The sequence below is a fragment of the Cupressus sempervirens genome, chromosome 9 (genome assembly GCF_028749045.1).
Source record: "Cupressus sempervirens isolate cs-2001-9-10 chromosome 9, ASM2874904v1, whole genome shotgun sequence".
Classification (NCBI taxonomy): domain Eukaryota; kingdom Viridiplantae; phylum Streptophyta; class Pinopsida; order Cupressales; family Cupressaceae; genus Cupressus; species Cupressus sempervirens.
In genome coordinates this window covers 238956230-238976619 of record NC_143126.1, presented here as the reverse complement: position 1 = coordinate 238976619, position 20390 = coordinate 238956230, and the positions used below count along the sequence as shown (strand labels likewise).

At 36.6% G+C, this 20390-nt stretch overlaps 1 pseudogene; it reads left to right on the top strand.

Moving 5' to 3' along the window:
- LOC149538375 (transport inhibitor response 1-like protein) overlaps positions 1 to 20390 on the top strand; it is a 41514-nt pseudogene that overhangs the window by 7162 nt on the left and 13962 nt on the right.

The window sequence follows — 20390 nt, the reverse complement described above, 5'->3', positions numbered from 1 at the left end:
AAATAAATTATGTGTTAAAAATCTAATTCATCTATTATTTATATAGTACAACAATATTAATTTTAATAGTATATTCTAGTTATTTAATACTATATTTATTAACTAGAACTAGCATGGACTTGTCATTTTCCCTACAATAGCCACTGCTTTATCTTGAATTTGAATGTTTGTCCCAAGGTAAATATGAACATGATAGAATATCAAGAGAGCTAAAGAAGCTTTTGATTTTTCTCTCTTCAGTCCTTACGATCGAGTGCATTCCTATAGGTTGAATCAAAATCCTTGAATTTGTATGCTTCTAATACCATATTTTACCTCTCTAAGTCAAGCTTAAATGATGTGTCATGCACTATGTCTGACAATAAGTGTCCAATTTCCTAGTCGAGAAGTTTCACCATAAAGCTATTCTTTAACCTCTTGCATATGGATTTAGTATGCATACCATTTTACACATACTTCCTTTCTATAATATACCGAGAATCATAGCCAGTTTACTTTCTTTGTGTTATATAGTCAGGGACATAGCTGTTTCCCCCCTTCATATAGTTTGATTATCATCCTAGAATTTGTCTTGCCTTACCATTCGATCAGACAAATTGTAACCAATAAATATAAACTTAAGATAATATTCTATAGCTTGCTATATTTTTGTACCTTCTCATTTTTTGGACTCAAGGGTATATGCAGGATCATGGCGTGCCAAAAAGTGGCGATCTGAAAAATATGTAGTTCTGAAATGCCTCAAAGAATTTCAAAATCTATTCCAACTTTTTTCCCACCCATCCTAATACTAAATGAAAACAATTAATACCTTTATAATTCCTACTATATCTTTCAATACCAACCTTATATGGTCATGTTTAAAACATCCCAAAAATGTGTTTTTGGCATGTTCTTATGTGTTTTTTACTTCAACCATGTAGCTGACGACTTTTCTTTAACCAAAATTTGTTGTAATGAAAAGGGTTTCTTAAGAATGTTCTTAGCTTTTCATAAATGTAAGGTTTGTCAAATTATGAGTTCAGTAAGTAATTATTACTTATTTTCTAATGGAGTTAGCTACAAAGTACTTATTGACATACTAGTTGAAAAATAGCTATAACTTTCAAACCGTATAAGATTTCTGAAATCCAAAAGATGCATCACATTCTATGCTTCAACTAGTATAAGAAAAAAAATAGAAAAAATTAATTTTGATTTTTTTTGAACTAGTTAATGTGGTCAGACACGAGAGTTTTTTAATTCTGAAAATGGTATAGTAGAAAATTCATAATTAATTATTTATTTGGAATTAAAATTCCCAAAAATATGTGTCACATCCAGGCACGAGTCTACGAGTCTACTTTTTATATGTAAAATTATATTTAAAAATATTATCATTTGATTATGATTAAGGTGGTCAGACATACACCTACTTTTTATTTTTGCCCTAAAATTTTTGTAGTACTGCATTAAAATCCAAACTTTTGACCAATAAAATAATTTTTTCTCTAGATAAGGCCTTGAAGTTTAGAAACTAGATTCAATTTCCTAACGATTATTTTCTTACAACTTTTTGATATAAAGTCTAGAACCACTTTAAAATTATGTGTCAAGTTGACATAACCCTAATTTGTTAGTTTTTCACTGCCACTTAAGGCCATAGTTTGGTACACCATGATCCTGCACATACCCTCAAGAAAAACTTGAACACACAATTACTGCTATCAATGTTAGATGTAAAGTCTTCTCTTCCCAGGTTTCACATCTGGTTACAATATCTGAACCACACTATCTATAATTTCTAAACACCTATTCAATGTTTCCCTTCCTACTACATTCCATTTCTTTGTCAAAAAAAAATCTTTGTAGAGCTTTCGGAATAGGCCCTACTCATTGCACTTTGTTAGAAGTTGCAGTTCCTATGTCTGCCAAATAAGAGTCCAATTTCCTAGTCAAGTAGTTTCACCATATAGTTGTTCTTCAACTTCTTCCATATGAATTTGGTATGCATACCATTTTTCAACGCACCCACTTTCCATGCTATATCTAGAATCATAACTCCATATTTTGCCTTCCTAAGTCAAGATTAAATGATGTGTGGTGCACTATGTCTACCAAATAAGAGTCCAATTTCTTGGTCAAGTAATTTCACCATAAAGCTATTCTTTAACCTCTTGGACATGGATTTGTTATGCATACCATCTTTCTACAAACTTCTTTTCCATACTATATCTAGAATCAGAGCCAGTTTCTATTCTTTGCATTATACAACCAGGCACATATTTATTTTTCCCCTTTATATAGTTGGATTATCATACTAGAATTTGTCTTCCCTTACTTGTCATTCAGACACATTGTAACTTAATAAATATACACTTAAGATAATCTTCTATAGCCTGCTATATTTCTATACCTTCTCATTTGTTGGACTCAAGAAAACTTGAACACACAATTACTTCTCTCAATGGTAGATGTCAAGTCTTCTCATCCTAGGGTTGAAGCCTGGTCACAATGTCTCAATAGTAGTATCTATAATTTTTAACCACCTATTCAATGTTTGCCTCCCCACTTCATTTCAATTCTTGGTCAAAAATCATTGTTTCTAGTACTTTCAGAATCCGCTCTCCTAATTCTACTTTGTTAGAAGTTCTAGCTATTATGTTTGCCAAATAAGAGTCCCTTTTTTTGGTCAAGTCATTTCACCATAAAGCTATTCTTCAAACTCTTCCATATGGATACGGTATGCATACCGTTTTCTCACATACTTCCTTTCCATGCTATAATAGAATCATAGCCAGTTATATGACTAGGCACATAGCTATTTTTTCACTTCATATAGCTAGATTATCATACTTGAATTTGTCTTCTCTTACTGGCCAATGACGAAAATTGTAACCAATAAATATACATATAAGATCATCTCCTATAGCCCTCTATATTTCTATACCTTCTCATTTCTCCCTTTTGAAAGCTTTCATTCCTTCTGTAATCTTTATTGGCTTCTTGCCCACAGACTGATAAGGATCCTAGGTTCTCAAAAGGCTTTTCAACTACCTATTTTTGCATGAACCTCTTTTTATCTCAGGTTTGCAGAATATATCAACTTAGACATATCCGATATAAATATGTTTCACTTAAAAGAAGCTACAAATTTGAACATAAGATAGGCTTGCATAAAACCTATTTAGAGAGTGGTTACTAAAGATGTAAAGATCATAATTTTCTTTCCTTACATCAAGATATGAATATTGTTTTAATATTATGCTATCAATGTTGATATATCTAGGCACAAAGAGGTTAATAACTTTAGTAGTCTCAAATAGTTTTATCCCTTCCAAAATCTTTCATTCCTTCCACAATCTTTACCCACTTCTTGCCCATGGACTGATAAGGATCCCAGATTCTAAAAAGCTTTTGCAACTACATGTCTGTGCTTGAACCTCTTTTTAACTCAAGTTTCCATAATCTATCAACTTGGACATGTTCGATGCAAATATAGTTGACCTTAAAAGAAGCTACAAATTTCATCATAAGATAGGCTTGCATAAAACTTGTTCAAAGAGTAGTTACTAAAGATGTAAATATCATAATTTGCTTTCCTTACAAAAGGATATGAATACTATTTTAATATTATGCTATGAATAATGATATATCTAGGCACAAAGAAGTTAATAACTTTAATAGTGTCATATAGTTTTATCCCTTCATTGTTTACCATATGCTCCCTTGTATTCTAGGTCCTGAGATTTGTACATATGTTAGTGTTGGTAACAATATTCAATGTGTCAATGTGTCATGCTAGTTTCAATTATAGTCTCCATTCTAGTTAACGAGCATCAATCTATAGGCATCTTTGGAAAACTAAAATTAAGATTATAGTGTTTAAAAGTGACTAGCACTATGGTTCATTCCATCCTCCCATATAAGAATAGTCCATATATAAGATACATATCATACATCTTATAGAATTCACTAAACTTAGCTTTTTGAAATGCATGAATTTCAAATAATTTCATCTTCCTGAGTTTGTCTTCTTCATGTATGATTGCAAATAAACATATCTTTGCTTGAACGGATTAGAATCTTTCCCATAGCATGGCTTTCTATGAATATTTCTACTGCAAAACTAAGCATGTTGCCTTTGCACTATTAGAGTTGACAACATGTTTTCCCCGCTATTTTGCAGACAACTGGCATAGCAAGATTGCCATATCTCATCCTTGTTTTGAACATGCACTTACTCTATCTTTCCTTCATTCATCAAATGGCAAACACAATATTAGCTAGATCAACTGCATCAGGCCAAGCATTAGCAAGTCCATTGATACTAGACAAATACAAATCAAGCACCTGATCTCAAGACACATCAATTGACGATGCTCTTGACAATGTACAATGCTTTCAAATTAGTTCATTTAACTTCAATGTTGGTGATTTTTTATTTGATACACTACAACTGTTGCTTCATTCTCAATATACATGTGCCAAACTTCATAATGGACTTGTTGATTATTTCCTACACTCGCTCCACCATGGTTTTGCTATAGCATCAACCTTTTTTTTGCATGAGCTCCACCCTTCACTGCTCTATAATTTGAATAAAGTAACTAACCAAGCCACATATTGGAAAAGAATACGCCTTTTCATAACTTAAACCAACTCACTAGGTGAATCAGGTCTTAGGGGTGACACATTCTGTATCCATTGGTTGTCTCTTTGGCTTGACATAACCATATGCATTTGGTCACTAACATGCAAAAAACCCTACCTACATCTGAACAAACATGCGCCTCATCCTAAAACATCAATTATTTTCCATGATATCACTTCGTTGGTCAGGCACTATGAACCTATTTTCTCAAGACTAAGTACATACAACACAATACCAACTATGGAACAACAAATGTTAGTTTTATCGTCCCCCATAACAAATATTGGAGACATAACTGAAGAAGAGTTAGCTTGAATTGATCTGAAACAATCTGCTAATTTTACTTCTCCATATGGTGAAAGCATGTTTGGAGCTATAGCCTTCTTGGTTGACAACCGGTTTGATGCAATTGTCTTGTGATTGTTCATGGCTTAGTCATTGGCCAATGCATTGAAAATAAAGAAGAAATTTGCATTGTTTTGTTTCCATATGGACAGCCAATCTCCCATCTTGGATAACAAATTTCTTTGGTAAGTAGGAGATAATTTCCACAGCAAGTCAAATTGTGATATTGCTATCAGGATTTAACTACATGATTTTTGAGTCAAACTCATTGACCCATGTTTCATGAGTAGTGGTTCAACATGAATCCATCTCTAGATGCAATAAGTGCTAAGTGTTCCATTTATTCTCATGAGAGATGGATTCATATTGAATCACTACTCATGAAACATGGGTCAATGAGTTTGACTCAAAAATCACACAGTTAAATCCTGATAGCAATATCACAATTTGACTTGCTATGGAAATTATCTCCTACTTATCAATTGATGAGCTTAAGTGGCTTTCTAATGAATGGTTCATAAGGTAAAACACTTGGTGAAGGTTTTGCAAATGGGATTGCAAGCTTTGGGTTTAACCATGGAGGAAACTCTATAGTTAAGCGCGCTCAGGCTAGAGTAGTACTGGGATGGGTGGCCTCTTAGGAAGTCTCGGTGCTTCATCCCTATGAGCATCACCTAGACCCAATGAGTGCTAAGTGTTCCATTTATTCTCATGAGAGATGGATTCATGTTGAATCACTACTCATGAAACATGGGTCAATGAGTTTGACTCAAAAATCACATAGTTTAATCCTGATATCAATATCACAATTTGACTTGCTGTGGAAATTATCTCCTACTTATCAATTGATGAGCCTAAGGGGTTTTCTAATGAATGGTTCATAAGGCATGACACTTGGTGAAGATTTTTCATATGGGGTTGAAAGCTTTGGGTTTAACCATGGAGGAAACTTTGTAGTTAAGCGTGCTCAGGCTAGAGCAGTACTGGGATGGGTGACCTCCCGGGAAGTCTTGGTGCTTCACCCCTGTGAGCATCAGCTAGATCCAATGAGTTCTAAGTGTTCCATTTATTCTCATGAGATATGGATTCATGTTGAATAACTACTCATGAAACATGGGTCAATGAGTTTGACTCAAAATTCACATAGTTAAATCCTGATAGCGATATCACAATTTGACTTCTTGTGGAAATTATCTCCTACTTATCAATTAATGAGCTTAAGGGGATTTCTAATGAATGGTTCATAAGGTAAAAAACTTGGTGAAGGTTTTGCAAATGGGATTGCAAGCTTTGGGTTTAACCATGGAGGAAATTCTGTAGTTAAGCATGCTCAGGCTGGAGTAGTACTAGGATGGGTGGCCTCTTGGAAAGTCTCGGTGCTTCACCCTTGTGAGCATCACCTAGATCCAATGAGTGCTAAGTGTTCCATTTATTCTTATGAGATATGGATTCATGTTGAATCACTACTCATGAAACATGGGTCAATGGGTTTGACTCAAAAATCACACAATTAAATCCTAATAGCAATATCACAATTTGACTTGCTATGGAAATTATCTCCTACTTATCAATTGATGAGCATAAGGGGCTTTCTAATGAATGTTTCATAAGGCACAACACTTGGTGAAGGTTTTTCAAATGGGGTTGCAAGGTTTGGTTTTAACCATGGAGGAAACTCCATAGTTAAGCGCGCTCAAGATGGAGTAGTACTAGTGTATATGAGAAATATGTTAGCAAGTAATACTAATCTATCAAGAGAACAAAGCATTAACTAACATAAAAATCATAACATATATGAGAGACAAAGTGAAAACCCTCAAATGAGAATATGAGCCATGGAATGGCTCTCCCAATGAGAATGGTCACTTGATTTAGAGGTGAGTCTATTATGTGGATGTGGGATGTATGCTCAAGGTTCTCAAACTAGCTTCAATGGAGATGGAAATGGCAAATTGGTAGCTTTTTGAGCTCTCAATTTGGCATTATAAGGGTATGGTTTAAAGGCTTTGTTTCTCAAACTAGCATTATAACTTTAGCTCCAAGATTGTGATTGAAATGTCTTGGGAAGGCATTCAATTTATAGGCTAAGGGCTTGAGGGATGGAGGGCTAAGATGCAAGGAGAGATGAAAGCTTAAGGAGGGCTAGGATGCACTCAAAGGGGAGCACATGGATTGTGCTTATTTAGCACCAATTAGGGAGTGACACATGTCACAAGGTGAGTGGATGGAGGAAAGGGGAAGGATGAGTCAACAAAGGAGGCTCAAGGGATAATATCTTCATAAAGAACCTTCATTATGGCTTGTAAGAGCAATGAATGGGCTTGTAAGAGTCTTTATGGCCATTGTAAGAACATTCATGGCTAAGTGGTTGGGATATTTTGGAGGGAGTTGAGATTGTTTACTTTTCTTGGCTTAGGAAAGTCTTAAACTTACTTAGGGAATGTGACAAGGTTAGGGGGGGGGATTAGAGGTGGTTTAGGATTAGACTAAGTTTGTTAGAGATTTGTAAGTGGATGGCATTCATGGGGGTGGGTGAGTTAGTAGCTCAGCTTAGTTAGTATGGGTGGATGGGGTGGATTAGGCTAAATAAAGGGTCAGGGATAGGTTAGGGGTTATTAGATTTGAGGGTTTTATTTATCAAATAGATTTATTTAATAAATGGGGATTTTTGGAATTAGATAGAAGAATAGGATTTAATTGATAAATGATAGGTTATTTGATTTATCAATTAGGACTATAGATGATTAATTAAATTAATTAGCTAGGGGATGGCAAAGGATTAAATATATATAAATTTAATTAATGATGCCTTTAGAGATAACTAAATAGGATTACCAAAGCAGTGTAATCAAATTTAGGTGTCTACATTTTGCCCCTCTTTGACATAGTGTTGAGACAATACTATTTCAAAGAAGTTCGAATGAAGATGACACGAGGAAGATTTTTAGCAACAAGGTTGCCCCAGTCTCGGATAAGAAGAGGAGAGACTAGACTTAGATGATGCTCCTCAAGAAGGTGGCGAAGAGAGAAATGAGGCTCGAGAGCTTCTTGAAAAGCACTAGAAATTGAGACGAGGAGAGACACAGATTGGCAAAGAGAAGGGGTTGAATTAGCTCAAACTCTCACTATGGGAGAATGATAAAGGGAGAATCAGTGGCACAAGAGGAAGCAAGCTTAAGACTTCAAGGGAGATGGAGGATGAAGGAGCAGAGCGCTATAAAAAGGAATCCAGGATAGGGAGATGGATGATGGGATTATAAAGCTGATGCAACAGGATTTCAAAGAGTTTGATTGGCGAAAGATGGGTTTCAGAGATCACTAGGACTAGGATTGTGGATCTTGAAAGATGAGACTTGGTGGATTGATTGGATTGGTGGATCCCTAAGACTAGGATTGTGGATCCCTAAAGCTAAGAGTGATGATTGATTCTGAGAGATATGGTTGCATAAGCTGGGGAAGGAGAGATGGATGCTGGATATGAATGGGAGATAATGGAGATGAAGGGAATCTATTGAAGTTTTTTGAGCAAGGGAATACTTCAAAGAGAAGTACCACCATGTAGTTGAGCACTAGATTTGCTATAGGACTGTTGGTTAATTGCCAAGGTCACCAAGAACATCAAAGCCTTTTCACTAACTATTTAGAGGACTGACGGATTGACTCAAAAAAAACACGCAAGGATTGCCCCAGTATCACACATGATTCTCGAAGGAAGCATCGTGGAACTGACACTAGGTAACCCACAAGCAGAAAAGAAAAACAAATGAAATACCTGATCAAGACCTTATGCTCAGATTGCCCCATTCGCAGTATACCATGATATGGAAGATCGTGGCAACCTTGAGGAGGGAACAAAAAAGATTGCTTGGAAAAGATACTTCAAGACCCAAAAGGGAAGATTCCAAATCTAAAGAAACCAAAAATCCAAAAGAGAACTGTTGGCCAACGAGATGAGTAGGACAAGGTACTAACGGACCAAGATCAGTCATAAGGAAAGCTATATCCTATAAGGATCTATCAGAGAGCACCTAAGCTAATGGAACTGGATGAGTGATGTGTCTGGCAAGCTGAACTAAGAAGGATAACACTTTGGTGATAGGACATCTAGCAAACGGATGCATTGGAATAGCTAACCAAGGGTTGTGCAATGTGTGCAAGATGTTGATCAAGGGTGAACTGACACGAAAGCTAGATAGATACAATGGTACTAAGCTAAAGAGGATGTACAAGTTGACAGACCAAGATATGGTACAAATGTACAAGGTATTTTGGATAAGATTGGATATAAAAGCTATGATACAAGGTATGATACAAGTGTTGGATACAAGATTATTTACAAGTTGCATAGGAGCTCTGGATGATAAGATAGCGGGATGGCTCAAGTTGGTGCAAGATGTAGAAGCTAAGGATGAGGTGATAGAGGAAGATATGGATTTGGCAGGATGCATCCAATGATGATGATAAATGCATGACCAAGGATGGGGACAATGCTAAGGTTGGTGGTAGTTGAGTTGATAGATGGTGCTAGAGTGAATGGCTAATGAGAGGATGACATTGGATTTGCATGAGGATAGCCTAGAGCGAGATACCAATGATAGGGGAGGATGGAAAAGACAAGATCTCCAAGGAATACAGTTCCCCTAGTCAGAAGATGACATGCAGAAGGAGGTCTTACGATGGATGTGATAGGATTGAAGCTAGGATGGAAAAGCTGAAGGCACTAGGGAGATGGATGATAGCTGGGATGATGGGGTGAGGTTGTAGAAGATAAGTGGATAGTGATAGATAAAAGCTGGAGGATGAAAGATAGGTGGGTAAATTAGAAGATGGAGCTGGATGGTAAGATGTGACCAAAAGCATGAGGATGATAGGCTAAGTTGGGGATGGCTGGATTACACATGATGCTTGTTTGCCAAGTTTTAATCATGGTACTTGTCCAAGGTGCTTGAATTTCCAAGTTTTCACCAGTGGAAACTTTATTTTTCTTTTATTTTTTGAATTTTTGACTTTGGACTTAGCTGGAATGATTTTGGCTTTCTTCAGCTATTTTTGGCTTTTTTGGGATTTTCACTGGTCATTGGAATGTTCAATTTTGTTGCTAGCTATTGGTGCACCGGATGTGTGATTTATGCAATAGATTGGATTAGATGGGATTGATGGTAGGAGATGGAGGGATGAAAAGGCTAGAAAGGAGCATGAGATGGGGATGCTTGCAAGATCAACATTGGCACATTTTGGGATAGGTGTGAAAAGAGCATATGGGGGATAGATGGTAGATGCAGGCTTGATGGATGATTTGTGGAAGCACGCTTGGGGATATAGGCACCTAAGATGGAATTAAGAGATGGCGGAAATGAGTCACTAGATGGGGGATTAGCAATGTTAGATGCCATTATGCATTGGGTTTCAACTTTTTTCTTTGGGATCCACATGGTTTTGGATTTTCTTTTCACAGGCTTTTGCATTGTTTTGCATTCTTTGATTGGATTTTTCCTTTTTGGAGTATGTCTTTTAGAATATGATTGCCTAGGATGTGGATTTTTAGCTTTATGCATGTTGAAGTTGGCATTTACATTGTTGTGGTAAGCTTTGGGAAGATGGTTAGGTGAAGCTTTGTGAGATGGAGAGGATATGGAAGAGCGTGTAGGGGGGTGATGATGGATGATGTGCCTTGATATGTGCCTTTGTTGATCTTGCATAGGAATGGATGGAATAGGATTTTTATGATGGCTGATAGGAGGATGGAGGATGGTAGATTTTGGGACATAGGGACCCAAAATGGATTTAGCAGATGAAGGGGGGATATGGTAGGTTGTTTTGGGTTGTAAAGATGGTGGAGGGGGGATGACATAAGATTTCTTGAAGGAGTGATGGGAGGTTGGCATGGTGGGCCTAGAGAGAGGCTTGGTTTGGGGATGGTGTGTACTAATACTTTTAGATGGCGAGCCTTTGGATACATATCCAAGACCATGAAATCCTGGATTCTTTTATGCAATAATAGGCTTTCTGATTTCTTTCTCTTGTGGCCCTAAACCTTGACCTTGATAATGCCATCGATTGAGCATTTGAATGAGGTGAGGAAACTTTTTTCTTGTATAAAATGGTAGAAGTTCTTTATTAGATGTACTGCAATGGGGAGATACTGTTCTTAATTCTTCTACTGAGAGGAGGCCACCATGGACAAATGTAAGTGAACCAAGAGGATAGATTATAGATGGTGGAATAGCTTGGATAGGTGGTAAGATGGAAGCATGGAGCGGGGGAGATGGTAGGATAGGATCTTGATTTAGCTGATGGGATGACAAGATATCCTATAGTAGAGGAGATATGGCTTGTGGTTTTGGAGATGGAGGGGATGATGACTGCACTATGGATGGAAGACATGGTACAATGATATCTTCATTTATGCTTTGGGGGATGTCAACATGCTTTTGGGCAGTATCTTGATAGGATTGGATTGGAGTGGATAGTGCGATAGGAGGTGAAGGGATGGATTCCTCAAAGGTAGTGGATGGATAGATGGGAGATTCGGTAGTGGAGTTGGGTAAGTAGAAGATGGATGTATAAGGGTCATTACGAGAGATTTGGGAAATGCTTGGAGGTGATGTGGATAGGATTTGGAGGGATTTGATAGGTGGTGGGATTTTGATGCTTGCAGGAAGTGGAAGGATTTTAAGCAATTTGATGGATGGTATAGGGATGATAGCTATAGGAGATGAAGGTAATATTATAGATGGGGAAACTTCATCACTGACTACTTCACATGGTTGGATTAGATGACATGGCTTATCGACTACTGGAGGTGGATTTTCTTGTATTTCCTCTAGGAGATTCCTTGGAGACTCATGTATCAGAAATGGAGGTGGTGGATTGATAGGAATAGCTGGTGTGATGGGGGTGAAAGATTGGAAGCATGGTTGATTGGGTGATGGAGGAGAAGCTAGGATATCAGATGGCATGACTAGATAGTTTGGAATAACTCTTGGATTTTGGGGGATGGTTGGCGGAATGTTTCTAAGGCTTTCAAGATACTCATCATAGTCAACAAGATTTTCATCATCATTGGAATAGGAGGTGGTAGGAGCAAGGACAATACGACCAAACACATAATGATAGGATTGGAACTTCATGCTTTGACGATGAGTTTGATGGAGCTGGGGTCTTGCATATGGATGAACATGGAAGCTCATGGTTGGATTTGGATTAAGCATAGATTTTGGATTGGCTGATGAAAGATTTCCTAGGGAGAGTCAAAGCTATATGATAGACCTACGGAGGATTGGCTGGAGATTTTTAGCTTTCCTGTGGATGGAAGACTTCAAGGGCATGTTGTCAAAAGGTGAGAGTTTTGCTTTCCTATGCGCTGGATTTGGTGGTGACTGTGTCAACTTGAGGATAGAATAATGATCCTATGGGCATGACACGATATTGACCACTTCTGGATTCCAACCTTTAGCTCAAGGTGATGAGGGATAACAAGTGACAAAGCTAGATTACCCTAGACAATGCTCTGTCAGAGGGATAACCTTGGTGAGATTGGTTGATTGGTAGGATTGATTGGATAGCAAAATCTAGCAAAGTGACAACAACTCTTTAAAGGCTTGGGTGTGATTTTGGATTGGGTTGCTAGCTGGCTGGGGGGATGATTTGGATGGACTTTTGATTTGGGATTGTTCTAAAGAAAAGAACTAGATAGATTTGGTTACAGTGGGGGAGCTTGGATGATTTTTTGATGAAGCAGTGACTATGCTAAGTATGCCTTGAGCTAGGAGATTTTTGTTTTTCTAGGATTTTGACCAAAGTTGGCAAACATTCATTCAAAAGCTATGAAAAAACAAGCAAACAAAAGTTTGGAGCAAGCACGTCAAACACACCAACATCCTAGGAAGCTTTCTACAAGGATAAAATTTTGTTTAGCTAGGGAGTCCTTGATATACGCAAGGTACGTGAGGCCCATATCCGTAGATGAAACCAAAAACATGTCACACAACCGAGAGGAGTGGTAACCCACTTCTCCTCTTTCACTTCTCAAGGGTATAAAGTTCCTTGAGGCTTAGCCTGAGTGACAAAATCTTGATTCCAAGAGAGGTGTCTTTGTATTCACCTTCTGATCTTTATACTCCACCGGAACGCTGGAGTTGAGGTTGTCCGAAGGGGTGATGAAATCCCCAAGCAGGCCCCCTAAAACTAAAAACAAGGTTTTGGATCCTAGTCTTATGCACCCAAGATGGCCTGCAAAGGCGACAAGGGGAGAGAAGATTCAGATGACCTTGGGCTAAAAAGAAAAGTTCTTTTCCAATTGATGATTTAGATTTTGTAAGCTATGATTGAAGACACTCGTGATTATGGCATACAATGTTCATTCCAACTTGACAGGGTCATCAACATAATGGAAATCAAGAATTCGTCAACGTAAAAAATGTGAGCATCATTGAGATGCGTCAAAACCATGCAATGTTCATTGATTGTTAGGCATTCAAGATTGTGTTAGAGTGTTTTAAGCCCAAATTGGAAGTGTGAGATATTGCAATGATTAGTTAATTTTTGGCATTCAAGATTGAGTTGTTTGTTTTAAGCATGCATTCGAAAGAAAATTGATTTTAATCCATGGCATTCAAGAGTGTGTTTTGAGCAACATTCATTCAATAGAAAATGTGTTTAACCATTCAAGTTCATTCCACGAATAACCTAAAAAACATGATTAAGTTTGTTGCTCCAACCTGCAATAAAACAAAAAAGCAAATTGATTAGTCACCCAAAATCTTTCAAAATGAAAGCTTAACTATGGGAAAAAATTTTTTAACTTTTTTTGCTCTTTTTCCTAGGTGTAAAAATGCTTAGAATGGTCCAAATCCTACGGAACCACTAAAAGCAAAAATTTTAAGTTTTTTTGCTCTTTTTTTTTTTATTAAATAAAAAGTGCAGGAACTAATATGCTAACAGTTCATCAGGCAGAGACGCCAAATTGCGGAGATGCTGAAATGTGGAGATGCTAGTCTGCTGAGATGACAGAGAAAAAAAGCGAAGAAGACAAGTTTGTTTGGCAGTGCAGCAAATAGGAGACAAGCGGAGACGCTAATTTGCAGAGATGATGATTTGGGTTAGTGGCGGCAGAGACAACATTTTAGGTTAGAGGCGGCAAAAAAGATGCTGATCTGTGAAGACGACAATTGAGAATGCGCAGACAACAGTCTAGTGGCAGCACTGATAGCAGAAAACCAAGCGAAGACACCAAACTGCAGAGACGTCGGTTTGGTTGTAGAGATGACAGAGTAGCTGGCAAAGATGACAGTTTGCAAGTGCAGACGCCAAACTACAGAGACGACACTGTGCGAAAAGAGTTGAAATGCACAGATTTTTTCCAGAATTTAAAATTTTTTTTGTTATTTTCAGATTTTTGAGGGTATGTCTTCTTCCCAAGTGTGCCCTTCAACCTGCAAAAACAAGTGAAACACCCTACAACTCACTCAAACAACAAGAAATATTAGATTGTTAGAAAAAAAAACACATAGATAGAAATTGATGATTAAATGACCCATAGTGGGGTCCCACCGGGCATGCCAAAATGTATATGAGAAATATTTTAGCAAGTAATACTAATCTATCAAGAGAACAAAGCATTAACTAACATAAAAATTATAACATATATGAGAGACAAAGTGAAAACCCTCAAATGAGAATATGAGCCATGGAATGGCTCTCCCAATGAGAATGGTCACTTGATTTAGAGATGAGTTTATTATGTGGATGTGGGATGTATGCTCAAGGTTCTCAAACTAGCTTCAATGGAGATGGAAATGGCAAATTGGTAGCTTTGTGAGCTCTCAATTTGGCATTATAAGGGTATGGTTTAAAGGCTTTGTTTCTCAAACTAGCATTATAACTTTAGCTCCATGATTGTGATTGAAATGACTTGGGAAGGGATTCAATTTATAGGCTAAGGGCTTGAGGGATGGAGGGCTAAGGTGCAAGGAGAGATGAAAGCTTAAGGAGGGCTAGGATGCACTCAAAGGGGAGCACATGGATTGTGCTTGTTTAGCACCAATTAGGGAGTGACACATGTCACAAGGTGAGTGGATGGAAGAAAGGGGAAGGATGAGTCAACAAAGGATGCTCAAGGGATAATATCTTCATAAAGACCCTTCATTATGGCTTGTAAGAGCAATGAATGGGCTTGTAAGTGTCTTTATGGCCATTGTAAGAGCATTCATGGCTAAGTGGTTGGGATATTTTGGAGGGAGTTGAGATTGTTGACTTTGCTTGGCTTAGGAAAGTCTTAAGTTTACTTAGGGAATGTGACAAGGTTAGGGGAGGGATTAGAGGTGGTTTAGGATTAGACTAAGCTTGTTAGAGATTTGCAAGTGGATGACATTCATGAGGGTGGGTGAGTTAGTAGCTAAGCTTAGTTAGTATAGGTGGATGGGGTGGATTAGGCTAAACAAAGGGTTAAGGATAGGTTAGGGGTTATTAGATTTGAGGGTTTTATTTATCAAATAGATTTATTTAATAAATGGGGATTTTTGGAATTAGATAGAAGAATAGGATTTAATTGATAAATGATAGGTTATTTGATTTATCAATTAGGACTATAGATGATTAATTAAATTAATTAGCTAGGGGATGGAAAAGGATTAAATAAAGAGAAATTTAATTATTGATGCCTTTAGAGATAACTAAATAGGTTTACCAAAGCGGTGTAATCAAATTTAGGTGTCTACAACTGGGATGGCTGACCTCTCGGGAAGTCACGATGCTTCATCCCTATGAGCATCACCTAGATCCAATAAGTACTAAGTGTTCCATTTATTCTCATGAGAGATGGATTCATTTTGAATCACTACTCATGAAACATGGGTCAATGAGTTTGACTCAAAAATCACAAAATTAAATCTTGATAGCAATATCACAATGAATTACTCTTCCAAGAACACACACTAGTTTGAAAGGTAGGATTAGAATATGCCAAGAGAAACTTGGAAGGTTGTGCAACATGCTTGCTATGGTTTTCATACATATTCAATAGTGCAATCAACATATGGCAACCAAATCCATTGTCTAAGGTGCACATCTACTGCAATTGTATTCAACTAAGAACATCTATTGACTTGATCTGTTTCAAGGATATGATATGTCATTGCCATTACAAACCACTCCAACCAAAGGACCAACTTTTGAATTAGACCAAACCAACTAAACATATTCTTCTGCAAGGGGGAGAAATTGCAACTAAAACAAGGAAAAGGAAATCGTCCTGTGCGAACATATTAGGCACTCCTGCTAGTACACATATACTTGTCATCAACATGAAGATTCATTGTTCCCTTAGACATTTGAAAGAAACAATTAGCAATAGACATCAACCACCAACAAACATAAATAGAAATCAATCAATTAACCCTGAAAAGATCATCAAACAAGAAGGGATGGCTACAATAGTTAGGGAAAAATACATTTTCTGTAAACCATGCACAAGACATCAAGCTACAAGCTATTGACATCAAACTTCACCAAACAAAGCACAACAGAAATCAATTCAACAATATCTACATGAAATCAATGATATGCCAACTAAAGCATGCATAATTTGCGAAATGTTCTGCTTCAACAAAGACATCCTCAAAGTCACCAATGCATTTGTCAATGCTTTCTCTGTGCTGTCTCTTCAACCAGCCACAAAGATAATTGCAACAAATGATCTTGTTTGCACACATTTTCTACATGCCATTGTAAATGGAAATATCCTTGATCATGCTGCTCCATGGAACATAAGCTAAAATAAATGAAACCATGTAATACAAATCTTGACTATCCTAGAACAAAGACTTGTCTCCTTGCATATTGCCTTTGACCAGATAAGACAATTGGGATACAAAAGAGCATAGTACAGCTTGAATGTTACAATAATAAATGTTCCTGTCAATTTTGATAAGGTGCAACATGCATTGCCTAGAGACATTGATGAGACAAATACTATTGCAGTTAGACTTAAGTGCAAGTTACAATATGAAAATGCATATGCACAAAGAAATGTGAGACCTACTGATGTCATGAATGCTTTAAAAATCGTGTCAAAAACACCATTGTATACCAAGGAAAAAATCTCTATCAACAAAGACTGGCAACTTCTATTTACAAATAAGAAGATGCAACAACAAACAGATAACATCATAGATGGTGAAATAGATGCCCATGATACTATCTCTGAAGATGAAGACGAACTTGAACTTGAATCACTTATACATTGGTTTAATGAATCACATGCAATCAATGATCTTGGTTTAACTATTGTTGAGATTGTACCGGTAGAAGGCTTCAATCCTGTAGGAAATTTCCAAGATACCTACTCAGAAGAAATGAACTTTCCAACATTATTTTTTGGACTCCCACGAGTAGAAGAAATCACCAAAAAATTCACCTACCAAAAGATTGCTAAGTGGGAGCTTATGCATAAAGACAATGACTTCTCAACACATATAACAATTTTTTTTTTCAAATCTATCAAAATAATAATCCAACATATATCATCAGTAGCATGGGTTTGTATAAGAAAGGCTGAATTAAAAGGTAAGAAACTATATGCAAGGGATGTGCAAAACCCTACCAACTTAGAAAACATTTTGAGATCTCCAATAGGTTTTAGATCACTCAAAAGTATTCGTACCTCTCCTGACTATTTACACAATACAAGGAAAAGTATTTTCACTATGATCAGACAACTTGGTCCTCCAACCTTTTTCGTTACATTAACAAGTGCTAAACAGTTTTGGCAGCCACTATGCAATGCATTGCAACATATCCCTAACACCCAACAACTAAGCCAAAATGAGTGTTTAGAGGATAAAGACTTGGACTTCAAAATAAGGAAAAACCCAGTAATTTGCAGTTGCTATTTCAATCATAGGGTCAATGCATTCCAAGAAATGATGCTGAAAAATAATTCCTTATTCAGAAAAGTATTTGATTATTATTTTTCACCAAATTGCAGAACTGAGGCAATGAACATGTGCACTTCATGTTATGGATTGAAGGTGCACCTATCTTTGGACATTGCAAAAACAATAACATAGAGGACTTCATTGACAAGTACATTTCATGTTACTCTGGACTATTAGATCCACATCTTTTCAAAATGCAAACTCAACACCAGACAAAAATATGCAAAAAGTATAGAGCATCTAACTATAGATTTAACTTTCCCTTTCCTCCAATGAGACAAACAATAATATTGGAGTTGTTGTTGAACATTGATCCTACACTTATAGATAGGAAAAAACTTTTCTTCAAACAATTAGAAACCAAATATTACATAGAAAATTATATTTGACAATTTCCTTGATGAATTCAAACTTGAACAAGCTCATTACATTGTCATCTTGCAAGCATCGTTGTCTCGAAACACTGTCTTCCTCAAAAGGCATCCAGCTGACATATGGATAAATTCATTTGCCAAAGAAGTCCCTGCACTATGGTATGCAAATACAGACATACAATTTATCCTAGATGCATATGTTGTTGCATCATATTGTAGCTCATACATGACAAAGAAAGATAAAACATTGTCACGAACATTTAACCAAATATAAAAACAATGCACCTATGGGTACAAAGAGAAGGCACACTTCATACACAAATTAGGAAATGCATTGCTGAATTACCAACAAATGTTTAGCCCTCAAGCAGTTCATATTGCATTGTCTTTACCATTACAAAGAAGCTTGAGAAGTATCGTGTTCATCAACACCTCTCCACCAAAACCAAGGATTGTTATGCTTAAAAGTCTCAAGCTATTAGCAAAAGAAAATGATGAATCCAAAAATATCATGTATGCATCTACAATAGACAAGTATATACAACGACCAAAACTCCTTGAACAAATGTCGCTTACAGAATATATAGCATTTTACCCAAACAACCCATCAAAGCCTAAAAAAAGAACAAGACCACACATCATATGTTATGTAAGATATAACCCACATATTGATTATGAAAATTTTTGTAGAGAAAAACTCATGCTTTATGTCCCTTTTAGAACTAGTGAAACCTTTTTATTGACCGAGCACACATCATGGGGTTTAGCATTTGATAGACACAAAGTACAAATCACTAGGAATGAAAATAATTCACTTCACCAATAGACAGCAAATGGGGTGACATCGATGAAGCTGCAACAAAAGCTAGTGAGAACAATAACCTAACAGAAGACTTCGACATTGACCATGCACAAGCAAACAACAATACTAAAATCGAGAAATATGATATTATGTTTGACATGAAACATATAAAAGCCTCACAAAATATGCATGCCAGTAGATGCTTACTATTCTTAGAAATTCCCCACCCATTTGTTCTTCCCAATGAAGAATACTTTAGCTTGCGAAGACAGCTAAATGAAGGGCAATAGTCAATAGTGAAAGATGTTCTCATGAAAAAGAGATTGGCATTTGACAAAGCACAATACTTGTTTTTAATAGGAGGTGCTGGAATTGGCAAAAAATTTACAGAAAAATTCCTCTTCCAAGAAATGATTTAGAACTATAATAAGCAACTAGACAATGACTTGTACAAGCCCAAAGGCATTATTGTTACTTCCACAGGGAAAGTTGCATTCAATGCAGGTGGCATAATTGCACATTCTATTTTTAACCTGCCATGTAACTCATCAAGGATGTTTCCATTAGAATCAAACACTCTTGATAGCTTAAGCATGAAATTAGATCAACTATAGGTCTTTCTCATTGATGAGTTGTCATTGATTGGCTCATGGATGCTATATTATATTGATAGAAGACTTCACCAAATCAAACATACACCAAGAAAACCATTTGGAAATGTTAAGATCATATTTTGTGGTGACTTGTATCAAGCGCAACCCATATGTGATAATTGGATATTTGAACAGCCAACAATAAATGGTGAAAAAATGTCATACACATTTTGGCTAGACAATGTCTTATGCTTTGAATTAAACATTGTCGTAAGAAAAACAAACAAACACTTCGTATCTATGCTTAATCATGTGAGAAATGGTCAATAAAATGATGAAGACCTTAGCTACTTGAATATAACATGTTACAAGATAGCTCCTAACGATCCTAAATTCCCATACTTGTTCCATAGAAACTCCACTGTTTTCAAATATAATAGACAGATGTTGGACTTCTTGCCTGGTATGCTTTATGTGTTTGAGGCTCTTGATGAAATAGAGTCACATGCTGATAATTTCCATGCCCAAGTTCAAAAATCGTCATTGCTTATATAATCTATCTAAAGCTAGGCATTTTAGTCAAGCTAATAGGTACTAACCTTGACACACAAGATTGACTAGTCAATGGTGCTAATGGAGTCTTCCAACTACATACAACAAATCACGAAGACATTCTATGGATTTAATTTAATGACACTACAATTGGCA